The sequence below is a fragment of the Ciconia boyciana genome, chromosome 3, assembly GCF_034638445.1.
Source record: "Ciconia boyciana chromosome 3, ASM3463844v1, whole genome shotgun sequence".
NCBI classification, from domain to species: Eukaryota; Metazoa; Chordata; class Aves; order Ciconiiformes; family Ciconiidae; genus Ciconia; species Ciconia boyciana.
In genome coordinates, this window is record NC_132936.1 from 123,045,863 (window position 1) to 123,065,873 (window position 20,011).

Here is a 20,011-nt window from a genome sequence, read left to right on the forward strand (position 1 = left end):
CGGCCATGTTGCTGTAGCCATTGCCGTTTAGGGATACGGTCTAACTGACGCACAGCTAATTAAACTCTAAAAACTCATTTTTCCACTTAGCTTTGAAATCTGCTCCTTCTAGTTTCAAGTTTGAAGAGGAAACTGTGTGCCTGAAAGCTTACCTAATTCTTATAACTATTACCAGTCAATCTAATAGAAGACAGAGCACTGCCGAAGACACAGCACTGCCTTCAAAGTTTGTCTGATGCAGTGCTGGCAAAATAAACTTTGAAAAATTAAGCCCCTTCTGTAAACAAGCACCATTTAGTGCTACTGGATGGGAACATCTGGTGAAAGTTTGCAAAGGGAAAAGGCCATTTTGCTGAAACAAACTTCAAACGGAGACTTAAACAACATCTTCTACTGGGAACAGTTAATCGTAGTAAAATGTTTCTTTAACATAGAAAGACTCCATTTTAACATTTTCTGAACCTGAAAGCATTGACTATTTCTTGAAGCAAAAAATTTATGCAGTTCTAGGTTACTTTTATTTTATTCTGCATTTAAAAAGTGTTATTTAAAATAAAAACACAAGTGACTAATTTCCTTACAACACGTTAGAAAGAAAATATTAAGATCAACATTTGAATCTGATTGGGAACAATTACAAGTTATGCTAAAGAAGCATCTGGCCCTATAGATTCAGAGCAAATATATATGCAAACTCAGCAATTTACAACCATTTATAGAATACACCTCATTCAGGTTTCAGAGATTTTGACAGCGTGCTGATCGATCAGCCACACTCAGATTACTCCAGGACTGACATTCTCTGCAGTGAGAATGAACATTTAGCGCTAATTTAGAAAGGGTGCTTTCACAGCTAGGGGATTTCGTATATAATCCCCCTGTTAAAACCGTATCTATTTTTCCCCATCATCATTAAGAATAAATTGAATGAAACACAGCCGTTTGTCTCCTCATCCCAAAGGAAAACTGTGGAGGACTGGTGAGGTTGATTTAACAGAAACCTGCATCGACGGCTACAAGAAGAAATAGCAAGGCTGTCAATGACATTAATGGGAGTTGAGCTAAGGTAGTGCTGTGTTTCCCTGAAAGTCCCGTTATATAATTCATAAGCTGCATCCCACTAGAGAGAGACAGTCCCTGAAGAAACTCTCTCCATGTTTCCTCCTGGCAGCACACAATTCAATTATCAGGCATCAAAATCATCTGCTGTGCCAATAAACAAGCAGCACAGTAGCACGTACACCCTGAAGTCGATGGTAAAACTCTCCCTGACAATAACAAAGTCTTTTCCTGCATAAAGTTGTTCTTCACAAGTTCAAAATATTTTATTACCTTCCCACCTACTCTTTTTAACAAGCCACTGAACATCATTATATTCATGCTGTAGCTCGCCAGCCTGCCCAAAGCAACCAGACCTCTTCCAGCTCCTTGCAGGTGATGCTCTCCTCACAGAGGTTATGAAGAAGCAATTTCAAGGCATTCAAATAATAGAACAAATACTCAGGTTAAACCAAACACATATTTCTAGATTAGCCATTGGCTTCCCAAAGGGTTACTAAAACTTTTTGTGTGTTCAAACTTGGCTAAAGCGATGCCTGAATTCTCTGCCTTCTAAACGTGTATTACAAAACCCAAAGCCCAAAACAAATCCACCACCCTGGCACCCAAAATGAAGAAAAGAGTGAGAGGCATAGCTGTTCCTGAGAGGCGAGAGAGACAGAAAACACTTTGCTGCCTCCACTACTTCACTCCAAACCACTTATTTTCAAGCTCTTCCTTTCTGGCCAATAAACACTGGCAGAAAATCACCACAGCCCCATCCACTTCAGGCCCATTCAGAGCATGAGGCTGGGCACGTTTCACCATACACACAGGGGAATTTCAACTCCTGGACCTCTGTCTCTCGGGAATTATTTTAAGTGGGGAGCTGTTTGTCATCATCAGCGCTACATCTCCCCATGGAGTTGGTGGAAGTGCTCTGACATTTCTTCTGCTACCTACAGCACTAAGAGGCATCCCCTGAGGCAGGGAGCGATGGAGGTGGAAGGAAGAACATAGCTGTGCTCCTCTTACACGGCACAGGAACTTGGCCATCAAGAAGGGATAGTTTTAATCATTGCTTTGACCACACGAGCACCTTAGGTCTGGACCAAATAGTCCAGGCAGACACTCGCCCTCTTTACAACTAGTGGCATTCAGCCCTGATTCAGGCAAGTGAATGGTTAAGGTTAGCGCTTTGTCCAATTCAGAGTACAAATGACCCCCACCATCCCACTTTTCCAGTGAATTCCCAGCCAGCTCTCTCCGGAGAAGCTCCCTGGCTTGCTTCCTCAGCCTCTCCTGTTATGCCTTCTGCAAGTAAATAAATATGGTCCATTAGGCAAGGGGGAGAGTGATGCACCTGGGACCCCATTATACCTGGCTCCCCAGGTGGCTCTCCCAGCACTCTTGGTTAAAGCACCCGGTGAGGTGACCACAACTACAATCAACTTTAACTGGATGATGGATGACCTTCTCCAAGCAAACAATTTCAAGGGGTTTGGTATCACAGGGAATGGAAATTTTTCAAAAATCACTTGAACAGAATGACTTCTTACAACCCAAAATGAATTATCTGCAAATCTGAACCTGAGCTAAGCTTCATCTGGGTGGTCATTAACTGTTCTTAAGTCAAAAAGAGTCGGAGGACCTCAGCACCTGCAAGGCAAGAACTAGTATTTATGGTTTGACTCAACTACTCTGGGACTAAGCTCCAAATACTTCGCAAGGTTTCTTTGCTTGCAGGTTCTCCTTGAAGTGCCAAGTTACATGACATCCCTACTGAAAGGCCCTTATAGCAAGCACTCCTATAGAAGAGTAAGCCACAAACTGAAAAGTTTTTGCTATCTTAATAACGCTCAGTCTCTCAATGTATCCCTGGAGACATAAGAACAGCAACATTTTCTAGTACAGGGAAAATAGTCTGCAGTTTATATGAAGCACTGGGCTATTAGGGAAAAAAAAATGAGAAGGAATTTTCATGCTAAATACCCTTTTAATAATGAAAGCAAACCAATTCTTCTGCATCTATGCATATAGATCTTTGCTGCTTCATTAAGGAAAATTTCATTTATTTGGATTTACAGACGTTGTGGCTAAGCAGTCTAGAAACTGGTGCATACATTTCGCAATGCAGGTCTTAGCGCAAAGAAATAGTCGGGAAGCAGAAGAATATGCAAGAGGTAAAGATTTGCTATCTGCCTTCATCACAGCAAACCGACCGGCACAAACAGGTGAAGGACACACCAAAGAGTCAGTGTGCTATGATCAGCAATCATCTCAGATTTTAAAAGTAATGCACTGGAAAAATAGAAAATTTCCATAACTACAGATAAAACTTAGTCTGCCCCCTCTTCAACCATGTCTGAAGCTACAGTTCTAGTCCAAAGTCACCGGTGCTTGATTGGGTATAAGCTCAGCTTGGCAGATAAAAAAAATTACTTCCCCTGTTCACAGGAGTATCAGTATATACTTGACAAAAACAAGCCACAACCCTAAGATCTTACAGCCTAAATACACAAGACAACCAGCTTCAAATGAGAAATAGGTATGTGGAGTCATCTCCCAGCAGCACAGTAGAAAACAGTGGCAGAGCTGGAAAAGTATCTCTGTATCTTAGTCCCACACCCATTAGCATGCCGTCTCCCTACCATGCTGCCGCCTTTGCATTGGTCCCTAACTATCGGTGCTCTACCTTTCCAGGAAAGCCAGCGTGCCCTGAAGAGACAAAATTGGATAGAAACTTGTTACAAGAGAATCAGGAGCTTTACAACGACAGGAACCTGATGTTTTTTGAAGAAATCAGTGCCCAGACAAGTCTGGTTGTAAGCGATGTGCCATAAACTAAGTGAGAAATCAATCCCTGGCAGAGCTACAAACAGGTCCCTGGTCATTTAGTTCCCCATTAGAGCGTGCTACCTCCCATGGCCAGTCAGCTGTGGAGGAGCTGTATGGCTGCTTTCTTGTTTTAAACGTTTTGAGGAGCTTGTCGGAGATTCCTTCAGAAGCTGCATCCCACTGCGCTACACTGCGACATAACAGGACATCCCGCACCAACAGGAGCTTGCCTCTCAAGTTTAGGGCAACGCAAGCACACCCATGGCTCAAAACTAGAAGTTTCTCATCCAAACAACTTGGTTTTCTTGCAGCTGGCTGTAGGAGTTGCACGGACACAAGCACCTTGAACTGTTGGAATTGGTTTGGTTCTGCTAAAATGGCTCTCGGGGATCTGCTCGTCCCACTCGCACAACTGGGTAACAACAGGAGGAAAAAAGGAGAACTGATGAGGTGCAGCCATATTCAAAAGAGGAAAGAGCTGGGGGAGGACCTGCTTCAAAAGAAAATACAAAGCATATTGTAGGCAGCCTTCATAATGGTACTTGACTGATTTTTATTCACATAACTGAGAATAACCTGGCAATTTTTAGCTTTAGAGTCGCAAGGAAAAGTACAGTGAATTGAAGTTTTAAGCGGCAGATAAAAAAAGCAGTATTTCTATTAAGAAATTTCTCTTTTCATATCAAAAGTCATAATCATGTGTGATTATGATGATTAAACGCCTTCCCAGAAAGGGCCATATCGTATTTTGGGGGTGATGTTCTTGCGCCATTATTTCACGCTGACAAGGCGTCACAGAGCACATAGACCAGTATTATGCTTTTTCTTTTGAAGCAAGTAAAGTGCATGACTGTCAGCAGAGTGCCCCAAATAGTGAACAACTGGAGTAGAGACTTTCATCTCGGGTGGAAGAGCCACTGTACAACTCCTGCCCACTGCCCTGCACGCTCTGCCACCACACCCGACATTGCAGCTCCTCCTCAGGCAAATCTCCTGTTGGTCAACAGAAGATTTTTCCAAGCTGGAACAAGATCAAGTCCTTTGAACTTCTTCTATAAAAGTCCTTTCCTATTCACGCAGCATAAGTTTGATGCATCTAAAAGAATACCAACACATTTATGGCTTTGAATATAGGTGTTTAGAAAAGCCCAGAGCTTTTGACTGCTTTATATTAAAACAATAAATACTTTTTATACATGTAAATTTAACAAAACTGGGAGAATAGGAACTTGGAATTGCCCTGCTCCCTACATAGCACAAGGAGTTTTAAGGTTAAGGCTCAACATAGCAATACATGCCCTACTTACATGCCTGTGACTTCCATGGAGGGATAAGGTAAAAGGATAAAAACTGAAAACTGTACAGAAGCAAAATGTATATTCCTGCCAACTCCTCTAGCTAAGGCCCTGGCACGTGTTACTGAACTGGAAAATCCACAGGCCAGGCACACTTCCAACTGGAGGCTCCAGCTATAACATGATGCTTAAGCACTGAAGACAATAGCTGAAGACTCATGAATTGACCTTTGTAAATAAAGGCACTTCATGTTTTTCGGGTCCAAGGTTTGGTTTCTGGGATGTATATAAAGCTGAAACAGCACTAAAAGACATGTTGACAAGATTTCTCCCCAAGACACAAAAACCTCTTGGGATCAGTTATTTTGCTAGCATATCTGTTATTAAAAGGTGCAGATTTCTCACTGGGTTTTTAAATCAATCATCCTGGTCTTACATCTAATCTGTACCAGACCTGGAGACTGAAGAAAACCTAAACCAACATGTGCTGGTTTTGGCTGGGATAGACTTAATTTTCTTCACAGTAGCTAGTATGGGGCTGTGGTTTGGATTTGTGCTGGACACAGTGTTGATAACCCAGGGATGTTTTCCTTCCTGCTGAGCAGTGCTGACACAGGGTCAAGGCCTCTTCTGCTCCTCACCCCACCCCACCCCACCAGCGAGGAGGCTGGGGGGGCACAAGAAGCTGGGAGGGGACACAGCCGGGACAGCTGACCCCAGCTGACCAAAGGGACATTCCACGTGCTCAGCATATAAAGCTGGGGAAGGAGAAGGAAGGGGGGGACGTTCGGAGTGATGGCGTTTTTCTGCCCAAGTAACTGTTACACGTGATGGAGCTCTGCTTTCCTGGAGATGGCTGAACACCTGCCTGCCCATGGGAAGGAGTGAATGAATTCCTTGCTTTGCTTTGCTTGCGTGTGCAGCTTTTGCTTTCCCTATTAAACTGTCCTTATCTCTACCCACGAGTTTTCTCACTTTTACTCTTCTGATTCTCTCCCCCATCCCACCAGGGGGGAGAGGGCGAGCGGCTGGGTGGGGCTTAGTTGCCAGTTGGGGTTAAACCACGACACAACATCTACCTTTTAGAAAATGGAAAGGAGGGGAAATGACCCCAGCAGCTGTAGGCACATTAGGCTGATAGGCAAAACTTTAGATCAGATGATGAAAGGAGTATAATAACGTGAAGGTAAAACAAAAAAAAATAAGAGATGACATGAGCTTGCCAGCCCAGATCACATCTAACTAAGCTGATAAATTTTCTTCTTGGCACAGGAAGCTCTGAAGATCTCTGCCTGAATTTTGATTAATTACATGAGCCAGAATTAACAGAACATCATCCAGAACTCTGGTCACCAGTACTCAGAGGTGAATTTAACTTGAAGGAGGTATAGAGAGGGTTTCAAAAGCGATCGCAGAACTGGGAGTATGCGCTTATTAGAGAAGACTAAAAGAGCTTGGCTCCCCCAGAACAGCAAAAGGAAGGCTAAGAGGGGTATGATCATTGTGTATAAATATATGCATTGTGTAATCAGTTGAGAGGAAGAGGAGCTATTCAATCGAGAAAGAAATAAGAACTGAGCTATATAGATTCTAATAAGTATGGACCAAAATTAGGACTATTTTTCTTTAGATACTGGAAGCAAAAAATCACTTTCAAAATGGAGTGTATTCAGAAACATTTGACATGTTTCTGAATATGAAAATAATAAATGCACTAAACAATATCCAAAAACAGAACACACAGAGGAAATCTTTTCCTATAGTATAGACTTAAAGGAATCATATTTATTTACAGCTAAATCCTTGACTTCTCACCATTCCCACCACCATACAGCTTTATCTATAAAGTTACCACGGGACAGGTAAGGGAATAATTCATTAAATACTAATTCATAAATGGCCTATTTTGTAGGTCTTGATACTCCCACAGTTTCAGTGGAGGTTTATCCCAAAGCAAATTTATACTTCCAGGCTCTTTATGTCAACATCAGAAAAAAGCAGCAGAAGTTGCACATGCAGAAAGAAAAGAAAGAAAAGGGTTTTTTTCCCAGATTTTTTTTTGCCAGACAGATCCTCGACAGTTTGCTCCTCTCAAGGAGGACGAAGTACACAAACAATACCAGCTGAAGATGTCCACGTACAGCCAAACAGATGAGAATCATTTAGGTGAACACACAATATAAGCGTAAGAAAGCATCGGTTTGTCATTAGGCAAATCATATTTTGCTTCTTCGAATGTACATAGTTCCTAGTGCAGTAACTCGGCAGCAACTCTGAATGGCTGCATCCTCCTCCCTGTGCTGTGCCGGCAGACAAACGATTCTCCTTGTCGGAGAATGCTCGTTCCATCCTCCTGCAGCCCATTTCACTTCACCCGCTATTGCCATATTTTAATTTCCCTTATTACCTCCATTTGCTGCTTACCTGGTAAATGTGAGTTCAGGACATACTTATTTGTTCGGTATTTATTAGGGAATTAATTAGAGGGGGGTAAGAATTTCTTGCTAATTTACTTTGTACAAGCTGTAATCATTGTTATTTTTGCATGCTCCCAGGGTTTATGGATAAGTGCATTTTAAAAATCAAAGCGAAAAAAAAGAGAATCCCCAGATCAGAATCAGTGGGTGAATCTCTAAAGATTTAATTTACATTCATCTACTATTAATCTGAATGCATAATATTCTTCATTATTATTTTATAAATCTCTAGATAGATCTGGGAAATTGTTTTTATTAAGGTATTTGCATATGCATGCCTCAAATTCTTCTAGTCTTGGCAGCTGTACTTGAAATTAGAATTTACACTGAATAAGGAAATATGGGTCATTCTGCAAACACAGCAGAGATGAAGTCAATGGCAACTTGTTGGAAGACCTTGAGCTCTTGCCAAGCCACGTTTCCCAAAATATTTTGCCCTACACCACACTCAAGCCTCAATTATCAGCTCTTCTCTCCTGCTGGAGCCAGCTGCTCTGAGCATGAAAGGCACATACACAAAACATAACCAAGTCATAATTCAGCAAAAAACTCGGTGACACTTAGACAGGTGTTTGATTAGGTCATCTTATCTTTAATCAAACCGAAGAACGCACTTTTCTTAATAAGGACTCACTTCAGCCTACACCTGAAGTGTGCTAATGCTTGCTTGCGTTCAGCATTACACTTGGTCATGCCGTAACACACTCATAATTTTGCATTTGTTTCATTGCCTCGATCTAACAGTTTGGGGGCTGTTATAAAGGTTTTTTTGGCTGTCTGTGACTTGTCTCCACTTGTTGACAGCACAGACACAAAAATACATTTTTCTCTCCTAGCGGGGCACTCTTTGCTCTTTCCTGTTTATATTTTGTTCCAGTATGCGGAGTTAAATGCAAAGTGGCAAACTCAAGGTTAGCCCTGTTGTCTAATGATGTTTCCTTATTTAGCAGTCAGTTTTACTGCAATCTTCTGGTCGCTCCCCCACAAATGTTCTCAGTTCTGTTCTCTGGAGCATAATTATTCTAAGTACCTTTCCCCCAGCAGCAGCATGCTAATACTTCTTGGCTTTTCAAAAGAAGGTTTGTCTTCTTGAAGGTGACCGAAACACGTCTTGAAAAAAGTATCAGAGGGCTCAATCCTAACAGGGTACTGCAACAGAAGATTAGGACCCAAATACTTTGCAGATCCGCACAACTGAGATACCCAAGCCTCTAAAATGTACAGCACAATACCACAATCTCTGCGTTTTTGACACACCTCGAGGGCAGTTTCCACGGGCACGACCAACCTGCAGCCCACCTGCAACCAACCTTGTGTTACACACAAGGGTGTGTAACACCCGGGCAGCCTGGTTTGAATCTGTTCATATTTCATATTATCAGAAAAACAATACCACTGCCTGCACTTGTCCAGCACTCTCCATTTTAAGACCTGGATGTCAGCTCTTCATTTCTTTGCCAGAGTTTAACCATTCAGCATGAAATAATCCTGCTGGATGATTGCCTGGGCTGGGGTGGGTTGGTTGTTTTTATTCTTAAAGTATCAGCCAGGGTGATTTTACCAATTTCCTCAAATGAAGCTGCCATTTCTGAAATAAGGCACACCTCTCCAAAGGAGATGAATGTAAGCCAAAATGGTTTGGAAAATGTTTTATGCATGCTCGAAAATATCAACTACTTCTTGTATGTGGGAAGATCTAATGCCTTCCTGCTTGGAGAAATACCTCTGGATTTGAACAGTCAAACAAGTTCTCCTTCTACCAGACCTGTGAAAATACAGCCAAGTTTGAACAAACTAGAACACCGGAAATTCTCAATTTGCACATAAGGAATATAAAAATCTGAAGGGGAATATATGTTCATATTATTATTCTCACAATGCAAGAGGAAACTGAAATAAAGTTTATTCTAGCATTTCCTAACTTCTAAGTGGTTGACTTTGCAGCCTAAGTAATCTCTTAACAAGTGTTTCATTTCTTTCTAAATGAAATTTCAGGTGTAATAAAATTATTGTTAAGAATCAAGAGTAAGAATTGGCATGTCTTCCAAAGCAGGCTAGGCTGCCTCCAGAATAACACCAAAAAGTGCTATTAATGGGTAAAAGCGTGCTAGTTAGAAGAAAAAAAGCCTCACAGACTTAGAAAATGGATGCTTTTTCAGTCATTATGTGGACTGAGAAGCAGCTATTTTTGTCGACATCTTCAAAGACACTTTTAAAGTTATGGAAAGTAAACAGAGGAAAATCAGCAAGCACAATGGTTTGGGTTTTTTGGGTTTTTTTGGTTTGTTTTCAGAAAAATGGTAGTTTGAAAACCAACAACGAAAGCAGACAAATCTATTTAGGAGAACAAAGGGAACGCCATTTGGGTAGAGGCTAGGGTTAGTGAAATCACCTACCATGATTTTAATCCATGCACACATCAGATCAGGCATTTTACTAATGAGATTTTAATTGGAGCTTGGTCACCCTTGAAAACCCCTCCCCTAACACACAGCTAGGCTGGCTGTAAATCAGGACAGTAGGGATGATGACACAAGATACTCAAAATTAGAAACTGTCTGACAGCTAAGCCCATTAAAAGATGCATGGTGGGGGAGAGAGCAAATAAACAGGAACTTGCTAGAAGGTCAAATTTGTGTATTTTGTGGTCTTGCAGCTTTATGATGACAACTGTGATATTTAGGGTTATATTTGGAGATTTTTTTATTACTATTTGTAAGTCCAAGCTCCTGTATGGGAATTGCAAGATTAAGCATGGAGCGTGATGTGTAGAGAGGCACACAAGATTTTAGGCACGTATCTCCTGACCTTTACGTGTATTCAATGAAAAATACTTTATCCAATTAAACCAAACAGATTCTCAGATTCTCATGATCTTTTCCCAGGTACTGATGAGCAAACTCTAGTAAGTATAGGCCACATCTTGCCATGCTCTCTTATTTTTTGCAGGGTGTTTTAAATGAAACCACCGGTGGCAAATCCACAAAGCTTCTCACAGAAGGGTCAAGGGTGACCACAATGAATGTGTTTTACTTAATAACAGGCAAACATAAAATGTGCAGAAACCATGAGACGATCGCTGGGTATGTGAAAGAGCTGCTTTCCAGTAACCCTGGTTTTGGCCTCACTGGACCAGACCTGGAGCTATTAGTCAATACAACTAAGGGAATCCAAGTCTATGCTGCCACAGAAGAGTTTTTCCCATTATGTATGAAGTGTTAAGTAATTTTACTCATTTACTCAAGCCAATGACTAATATTACAGAAGTTTGTGCAACTCTCCATTTCATTGCAGAGCTTTTGCAGAGCAATTAGCTAGCACAAAGCCAAACTTAGAAAAGACATTTTGGCCATGACTCTCTGATGGCACCAGCTGATATGCCCTAAACCCCAACTTAAAAAACTTCCTAACATAAACATGGCTCTTACTGTCTTCTGATATTGTTCCCGTGTATGAAGAGTTTTAAGAGCTTTGCTATAAATGTAGCAATTGTCTTAAAAACAAACAAACAAAAAGAAGAGGGACTCTGACCTTCTTTCTTCCACATCTTCTGCGTGTATTCCTGTTACAAAACTTGCCTCTTCTGTAACAAAGAGAATCTCCCTTGCAGATATATGATGTTGTAAAACCTTATACTTCTTTTTCAGCTGGATTATAATCTCCAGGATCTTCCAAACCTGACTCTAAACACTAATCTGCGTATCAACAGCTCTTGGACTGTAGGTATACAAAGATGTAATGGTGTGCCAGTTTCCTTTCCTAAAGCAAATATAATTTTCCATTCCTGAAAACTTGCAGAAACAGCTTTAATTTCTCTGAAAATCTGGCTTTACATGTCAGAATTTACCTTTTTCAATACAAAAAGGCCTCTTAAATTCTAATGGTGTTTATCTGTTCTTTAAAATAAGTTTTTATTCAGGTTGGCAGAGGCTTAATCTCTCTCAGTAGTCTCGGTCTTTTCAAAAGGATTATCTACCACCTCAGTTAAAGGAGAACAGAGTAACGTGGCCAATTAAAAAGATGAAGGAGCTAGGGTTTTCTATTAAACATGAAATTACCCTCAACCTACAATTGCAACTATCCTCATGGATAAACAAACCTTAGCCAATTATTGCAGCAGCAAACCAAATGAAGATACAGTATCAAACCAGATTAAACATGAGATTAATTTCTTGAACAAGTACGTGCCCAAGATGGGAGAACTCTTCCTTCAGCAGTCTGTTTTACACAATCCAGCATATCCTTGCCATTACGGCCCTGAAGGAGGAATACAGATCATCAAGTGGTGTGAAAACCCAAATGTTTAAAACCACAGAGCTGTTTTCGCACCAGTAGATATTTTAGTATTTTTTTCATTAGTTTGAATAATTTTTTTTACGAGTTTAACAAACTGATTTGTGCTTCAGAAAGATCCTATCAATATTTGAGTAGCATGTCTAACCTTCACCAAATAAATCAACCAATCTAGACTTTTATTGCCCCGGATAGAGTATCTACATTTGATCATCTCATAAATTATTGCTCACCTCTGATTCTCAGAAGATTTTCAATGATCCATTATTGAGCAAAAACCTAAATAATGTAATATTATTATTCCATTGATGGTATACAGTTTCCTCCCCTCCAAAATTCAGAGTTAAACAAAACTGCAGGCTGGGCATATCAACTCTATTCATTTCAGAAATATTGGAGGCATTTCTTTGTTTTTTCTATATTCGCCATATAGGGACAGGAATCCACACATCATCTTTTCCCCCAGCCATAAATCCCAAGGAAAGACGACAGCAATGCAGAGAGTATTTCTCAACATCCTCTATTACCAGATCAGTTTTGTTTCTGAAGGGGTTTCTTGTTCCGTCAGAGTCCGAGGCAGACTAAACGCCAGGCGGTATGAAGGGGCAGGAAAGACTCGTTTCCTGAATGGATTTAAAAGGGAAATGTTGGAAATAGCCAGAGAATTACCATTTACTTTGGCTACATAAATCCTCCTAGAGTTTCCCTGGAATACAGAAATCCTCCCCAGGACAATCGTAGCATGTTTCTGCATTCAGCAGCTGCTGCAAAAAAGGTTTCACTTTCACGAGCAGACGCAGTGGTTCCTCCCGTGCCATCCCCTATAAAACATCAACGCGTGCCCCGTACACATGCGGCACGTGCTGATGAGGGCAGTGCATCTCGAACGCTGCCATACGCTATTGCCTGTACATTTGGAGTGCTTGCACTATGCTCCTCAGTTCACTGCTGCAGGGACTTACCGCAACGCCCCAAATCTTTGGACAGCTTCAAAGGCTGTTTAAAGACATGCAGCCCAGCCCGTGCCTTTCTCTGCTTACAAGTCCAGGAACCAAGCATGCACTTGGTAATAAAATGTGTCCTATGGGTCTGCAGAATCATCACTTCTCCCTTTACATGCATATGTAGCAAGTCCCTGTTTCTCTTCTCTTCCAACCTCAAAATTAGATTGTTTCCAGAATGCTAAAGGTTATACAACCAGAAAAAAAAGAAACCTTGTTTCTGGTGCCTGGTAGGAAAATGGATTCGTTTCTAACAATTATGGTCTTAAATACCACTCACCATAGGCCTTCACACATCTGCACTTACAGCTCCCTGAGCACAAGGAGATGGAAAAAAAACCTGATTTGAATTTATTTTGTAATTTCTATGGTTTTTATGGAAGACATTTTAACAATCATCTACTACGCACTCAGGTTAACATATGTCTCAGATATTATGGAGTCAATATCCCACCCAATGTTAGTCTCCAAGTTCAGCATGCCCTGAATTAAATTCTTCAATGACTTCTAAAGATGACACTACAATCTGCAATGTCAATACCGTACTGTAGTCCATGGTTATCATTTGTTAGGCCAATAATTCACCACAGTCTACTAAACTTAGGACTGGCTTCCTCAAGAGCGCTAAAATAAATGTTTAAAAGGTTCCCAATAGCATATTTATAGTCATCTATAATTAGCTCTGCAGCATCACAGAAATTATATATATATAAATCAGATTGCGATCTCCATTTCACACTTATTCTCCAAGGACTGGCATAAACAGTTGCAAAACCTCCTCTAGATCATGATAGCCTTAATCCACAGCACAGTCTGCACAGTCAGTGAGACTCCTTGATGTCGTGTTCTCCTTTGACTACATCAAGAGTTTGAGCAGAAGCCAAAGGCCAATTCCTATCTAAGAAATAACAGGATAGCTTCTCATTAGAAAACCATCCGATTTCACTGTGTAATTCAGCCCCAGCAAGCAGCTGAGAGCGGTCAGGTCTTTGGGCTGCAGTTGTCACAGAAAAGGACGTGGGACCACTGGCTACAGGGACCACACAGTGTTAGAGAGATGCGAAGGGGGAAGAGTCCCAACCCCAGCTAGAGCAGAATTTGATAAAGGAAAGGACCATCATGGAGAGGTCCTCTCCTTACTGTGGCTGCTTATTCTATTCAGACGTAACCTTCTGGGTGCCCTACAAGCCCTGTTCAACAACAGTCAGTGAAGTACTGATTTTCAATAAAAGGATGAACAGCAAGTGTTAGCTCGGTTACCCATATTACATCATACTGTATTATTAGGGAGGGGGTGGAAAAAAAGGATAATAACATTTTCTCTGTTAGGCAACCAGGACTTCTATGGCATGCAGAAGCGCTGGCTGTGATCTGTGGTGTTTGAATGCTTTCAAAAGCTTGTCACTACCTTTCAGATAGATATAAGCCCCATGAAGGGAAAAAATGGGGGGGGGGGAAGCCTAGCTGGCACATGTTGATGTACAGCAGCTCAAATTATACTGCACGCTGCCGGCTTTCTTTTTTTCATCTATATGCCAGGAACAATTGACCTAAGGCAAGACTTCTTATTGCAACTTTTGGCAGATCCAGTCCATATCCATTATTTACAATTACGCTTTTTGTGTGTGTGTGTTTCTGCTGCAGTATCTCTGTCCAATTGTCAAGTCCAGAGAGGACTTCACCATATAATTATTCAAAGTTCATTTAGTAAGTGATGCAGATGCAAGATACAGGAGAAAAATAATACCAGTCAGTATGAAATTACACTCCTAACAGCCCTTCTGCAACATATCTCTCTAAGCAGAAGGTACACGGCAAGTTAGCACTAAAAACCTCTGTGTGGGCTCCAGACCCTTTTTTCATGTTTCCTTCAGTACCTCAACATCCTTTTTTTCCCCTAATCTACAGCGACAGGCAGCTGCCTGGGCTGCACTTGCAAAATCCCACTTCTACCACCATGCAGCACAGAACCAACATCACAGATCTTGCTTAGGAAAAAAACCACAACATACTTGGAGTCCTGTACGCCCGTGTTTTAAGCAGAGCCGTAGAAAGTAACATCTGAGCCCGTAGAAACAGGGAGGGGGGGAAGCGCGTGGTAACTTTGCTCTGCCTTCTCGGTGTATTTGCTCTGAGCAACTGGCTGCCGTGTTGGTGACACGACGGTGCTGTTACACCCCCTCTGCACAGCACTGCAGGAACAGCTTTGCCTTCAAAGGCAAAGTCACTCCTGCTTTGGGAACAATCTCGGACTGGAGGACAAGCGAGGACCAGGAGGAAGCAGAAGAGCGCAGGGAAGAGACGGGGGTGTAAGTGGCTGGAAGAACATACATTATATTGTTACCTACTCCCAGAACCACTTCTCTGCTGAAAAATTCCAAACAAACATCAATGGGAAAAAAAAACCCTAAATAACATTAATCATTTTTTTAAGGTATTACTAGTTAAAAGAAATATCAAATGTTTTGGATGAAGGTGAAAAAAATTCTTTAAAAATTGATATTGTCCTTTTAAATTAAAAAAAAAAATACATATACCTACAGCCAAACCCCTCTTTCCCTTCCAGACCAAGAACACAGCCTACGAGCCTGCTGCCCAAGAGCAATATACCAGTGACAAGCAGCAAGGAGGGACCTCGGCCACCTGCTAGAATAAAGAGCCTCCGAAGAAAAAGCCCCTGCTCTGCACCAGGGTGACAGGGACAGCAGGGCTGGGGGACGGCACCGGCTGCCATCCAAGCACCGTAAGCATGGACCTGCTCTCTCCAAAAGTTACAGCTCAAAAGTTAAACTCAGCTTGACTCAGTCCAACTGAGCAGGAGGTTATGGAGTTACAGCTGACAAATTTTTGACGTGACATTTCAGCAGGGTGACAAACTTATAATAAGCTGATAGTTTGTCATGCGACAAATCCATTTAATGGCCACAGGTCCTGAACTCTCTCTCTAGTTAGCTGAGGGCAAATTAGGCAGATAACAGTTTATTACCCAGCTACATCTGTGCTTCTCTCTCTGCTCCTGGGACAGCCAAAAGTTTTTCTACGGCAAGGTGGGGGAACCAAAGCAGTTTCAATATCAAATACAGAACGTGAAATATACTCCATCTGTGCTTGCTTTAAGGCTCTTTACAAGTAACCACATCTTGATCCATCTCCCTTGCTTTCACTCATGACACGCTCCTTTTTGCAAGCATCTTCTAGCTAGAGTAAGCTTCAGGCTGGAATTTGCAAATGCACTGAGTGTGGGAGTTGCTCAACTCCCCCTGGAATAAATGGTATAAGTACTAGCAGTGCTAATGGAGGAAGGCGGCCAAGAATAATTCCTCTGAGACATGAGCTTGTATGAATTACCTATCCTGCTAGGACTCTTGGAGGACAGAGGAGCTTTGGCAAAGCTGCACTTTGAACATCTCTTTCTAAGCCAGCATAACAGCAAAATTAGTGTAAACGAATAATGGCAGACCAAAAAAAGCTTCGGTAATACAATTTTGCTGTGCGCTAAATATAGTACAAATGCGTGCATTCTGTTCTGAAATGCATCTCTACCAAAACAACAAAGGATAACTTCTAAACCCTATTTTAACACTTTTCTTTGCACAGCCCTTCTAAGGGTGAAGGCTTAGTCTTTGCCCAGTCTTTGCAATCCTTGAGCGTAACATTGCAGGGGCACACATCGCAACACAAATAACTGGACAGTTGCTGCACAATCAAGAGTGGCAGCTGAGTTCAGTACCTCATGCAGCGTTCATGCAGGGATTATAGGAATCAAAACTGGAAGAAAAAATTGCTCCTCAGTAAGCATGGGAACGGGCTAGCATAGTGCTACAGATTCCTCAACAAACCCTGTGCAAGTTCTGCTTCTCCCAACTTAAACAGGGGATGGAGGGAAATGTACTGCTAGTTTATTCACATATGGCTCACCGATGCCAAGCCTGAGCAGCTCCTCTAGCCATGGCAGAACCAGGCTGATGTTCCCGCTAAATCGGGCTGCAAGGACAGCTCACAGCTTCTCTGGGAAAGAAGCTGCCGCACGCCCACAGACTGCCAGTTACGCTTCTAAGCTCGGCTGAGAGCACCCACGAGTCCTTGTCCCTGCTTCCACAGGCGAGATAACCTGATGATCTCAGTCCCGCTCCAGTGGGGAAAAAAAGTTCACACAATCTGGAAAGACAAGCATTTGAGCAGGCTTTTGTCGGCATGCTGAGCTGATAGATCCCATCATTCCCCGTCATTTAATTTTTGCTGTCTGTAGGTAAGAAGTCTCTGAATTTGTTAAAAAAAAAAAAAAAGAAAAGGTAAAATACTTACTCCTAGCTTGTTGCAGATAGCATTTCAGCATTCAGCCTAAGGGTCAAAAAGGCTAAATTCCCTATCCAGCCCTGGAAGCCCTGCCAGACCTGCCTCCTGGCTAACAGCATCCCTACCTAAGACACTGCCTGTACTTCCATGGGCAGGAACTGCTCAATTCCCACTGCAGCTCCTATCTGATTTACTCCCCTTCGTCCCTTTCCTCTCATCCCTCCAGAAGACTTCTTTCTTGGCATCCCCTCCTCAGGCTCACCATTTCCTAACGCTGCCAAGCCACTGCTTGTCTACTCCAAGTTTTCCGTGCGTTTACAAAAGTGACAGCGTGACCTCTTGTAAAAGTCACTTTTACAACACATCAAATGGACAGCCAGAAGACAAACACGCACTTCTCCTCCATGCATGCTGCATGTAGCATCAGCCTGACTCGCTGGCGTGGGACGCAGAAGGAGCTGGGCCGCCTCTTCCCTGAGCTAGCGACTGCTGTTCACTAGTGTCCTCTGTCCCCACGCGGCACTGGATGGTGGATTCGGCTGCTGCCTGTGGGGATTAAGGGATGGTTGTGCACAACACAACTTACTGATGGCTTCTTGCAGGACCGGATTGAGCCAGAGGCAAGCCCTGCCTGGAAGCTAAGTCATCTGAGCGCAGGCAGAGACATCATTCATGGGCCAGCCTCACCGGTACAAAGTGAAAGGCATCACTCGCACGCAGTGGCCGAGCAGCAGCTTCTTCAATGTGCAAGAACGGCACTGAGCAGAGTGTTAAGTCCCAGTAGACTTCCTTGGGTTTGAATTTCCAAAGCCATTCAGCCAACACTTTCAGCCATACACTCCTTAAGCAGAAAGCTAGAAGTTATTATCATAGCTAATTGCTGCAGCTAACAGACACCTTCCCCTCAGTACACTGCTAATGCAGCGCAGGGCTCTGAGCACGCAGTGGTAGGCAAGAAGGAAGGGGAATTTTAAGACCCAATTTCTATTTCTGCTACTTCAGGTATTTGTTAAAATCTGCTCCAAAATCAGCAACAGAATAAAAGTGTTACTTTTAGGGCCATTCTCTTCTTAACAAACACAATATATGCTTAGTATTACGCTTATGTTTAGTGCTGACTAAACATAAGCGTAATACTAAGCATATATTTACATAATTTAATACTAGACACTATGCCAGCTTATATACGGGTACGGTCTAAAAAACCTCCAAAGGTTACATGGGAATTTTAGAAACAGACATTTGTTGAAAGTAACAGCCTGGCACTCTGTAGAGCGTAATAGCTGTGCTGAGGACGTGTGGGAGCGTACAACGTTACGGCTTGCAATCTGAAGCCTCCTTCCTTTCTGTAGTTTCCTCTCCCTCTTAATATTCCCAGTTCTGGACTATCGAGTGTAAGTGGTCAGGCTCTCAGTAGCTGTGCTCAGAGGGACAGAAAGATTCCTGTCCCATGAGAGCAGAAAGGTGCCCTAAGGCTGAGCTGTGAGCAAGGCCCAGCACATCTGCTCCACGCCGTCAGCAGCTGGAGACCACCTTCATCCCCATCCTCACCAGGTTACTCAGGGACTGTCCCTACTCCAGCAGCAATCCCTCCTCCAGACGCCTGAATGTGAGCAAGAGACCTCTCTTGTCCCCAGTGAACGGACCTTGCGACATCTGCTCCACCTTTGCTGACTTTGGGAAGCTTTGCAGCAGTAGCGCTCTTGCGGTGGGGTGGTTTTGGTTTGGGTTTGGTGTTTTGGGTTTTTTTTGTTTTGGTGGGGTTTTTTTTCCCAAAAGGAGACCCTTAAGCAGCTGCAGAGTTTCCATTTGGGTGGTGATGCTCCGAGGTTCAATTTCACTTTAAAGTAGCGACAGTAGCCAAACAGATTTGCTGGCAACCGTTCATGTCACTTGATACACTGCAATAATGTTCTCTGCCAGCAATTTCGGCTGCACAGAGCCTGTGCTGGATTCATGCGCGCAAGGTAGGATTTCACAAATGACCCTTCATGCAAATAAAATCTCCCTCCCTCCCGCAAACCCAAACATACTGTTATTTCAGGCTCAGGATGTTCACTCTGACCATAATGAAGTGCCTCGGGTTTATTTAGCATGTCATTACACATTAAGGTGTAGCAAGCACATCTTTTGACTGACCAGCACACGTAAGCAAGAGACGGAAAGACAAGGCTGTTGAAAGACAATCTCCTGTACCTGCCCTCTCCTGCAATTTCTACTTACCTTTGGGGGGTTTGGACAGAGAAGAAAATGAAGTTTATTTCAGAACATTAACTTGGAAAACAGGTAGGGCAAGGAAGAAAGCAGATTTCCATTTTAAATAAAGATCTTGGGGAGACATGCTCTTTTAATGCTGACTGAACATTTTCTATGAGAAGAGAATTAACCTTGTTTTCTCCTTTCTGCTTCTCTAAAGCAGCTCATTTCCTTCCAGTGGCTATTTTGCAGAACTAGTATGTATTTCCTCACAAATCTCTTGCTATCAGCATCTGAACTTGTCTTTAGTAACGTACAGCAAATGGCAGCATGTGGCTGTACTTGAATTCTGAAAAAAAAGGAAATCACATTTGTCCTCCCACGACCAGGCAAGCCCAAATAATTTGGGGGTTAATTTTAAATTGCACATGTGTTTAAAAATATACATGAAAAAATACTTTTGGTTTGTTTGAATCAACAGTGCATGTCACAGACAATCAGCTTCAACCTCTCCTAGCCTTTGATAGCTTCTTGTTTAGCCACAAGGGAGAAGAAGAAGAGATGTCTTTTTGTGGTA

The 20,011-nt window shown here is 42.4% G+C and overlaps 1 protein-coding gene across 8 annotated transcripts in view; it reads right to left on the reverse strand.

Annotated features, from left to right (window-relative positions):
- PLCB1 (phospholipase C beta 1) overlaps nt 1–20,011 on the reverse strand; it is a 415,215-nt gene that overhangs the window by 306,398 nt on the left and 88,806 nt on the right. The window lies entirely within an intron of this gene.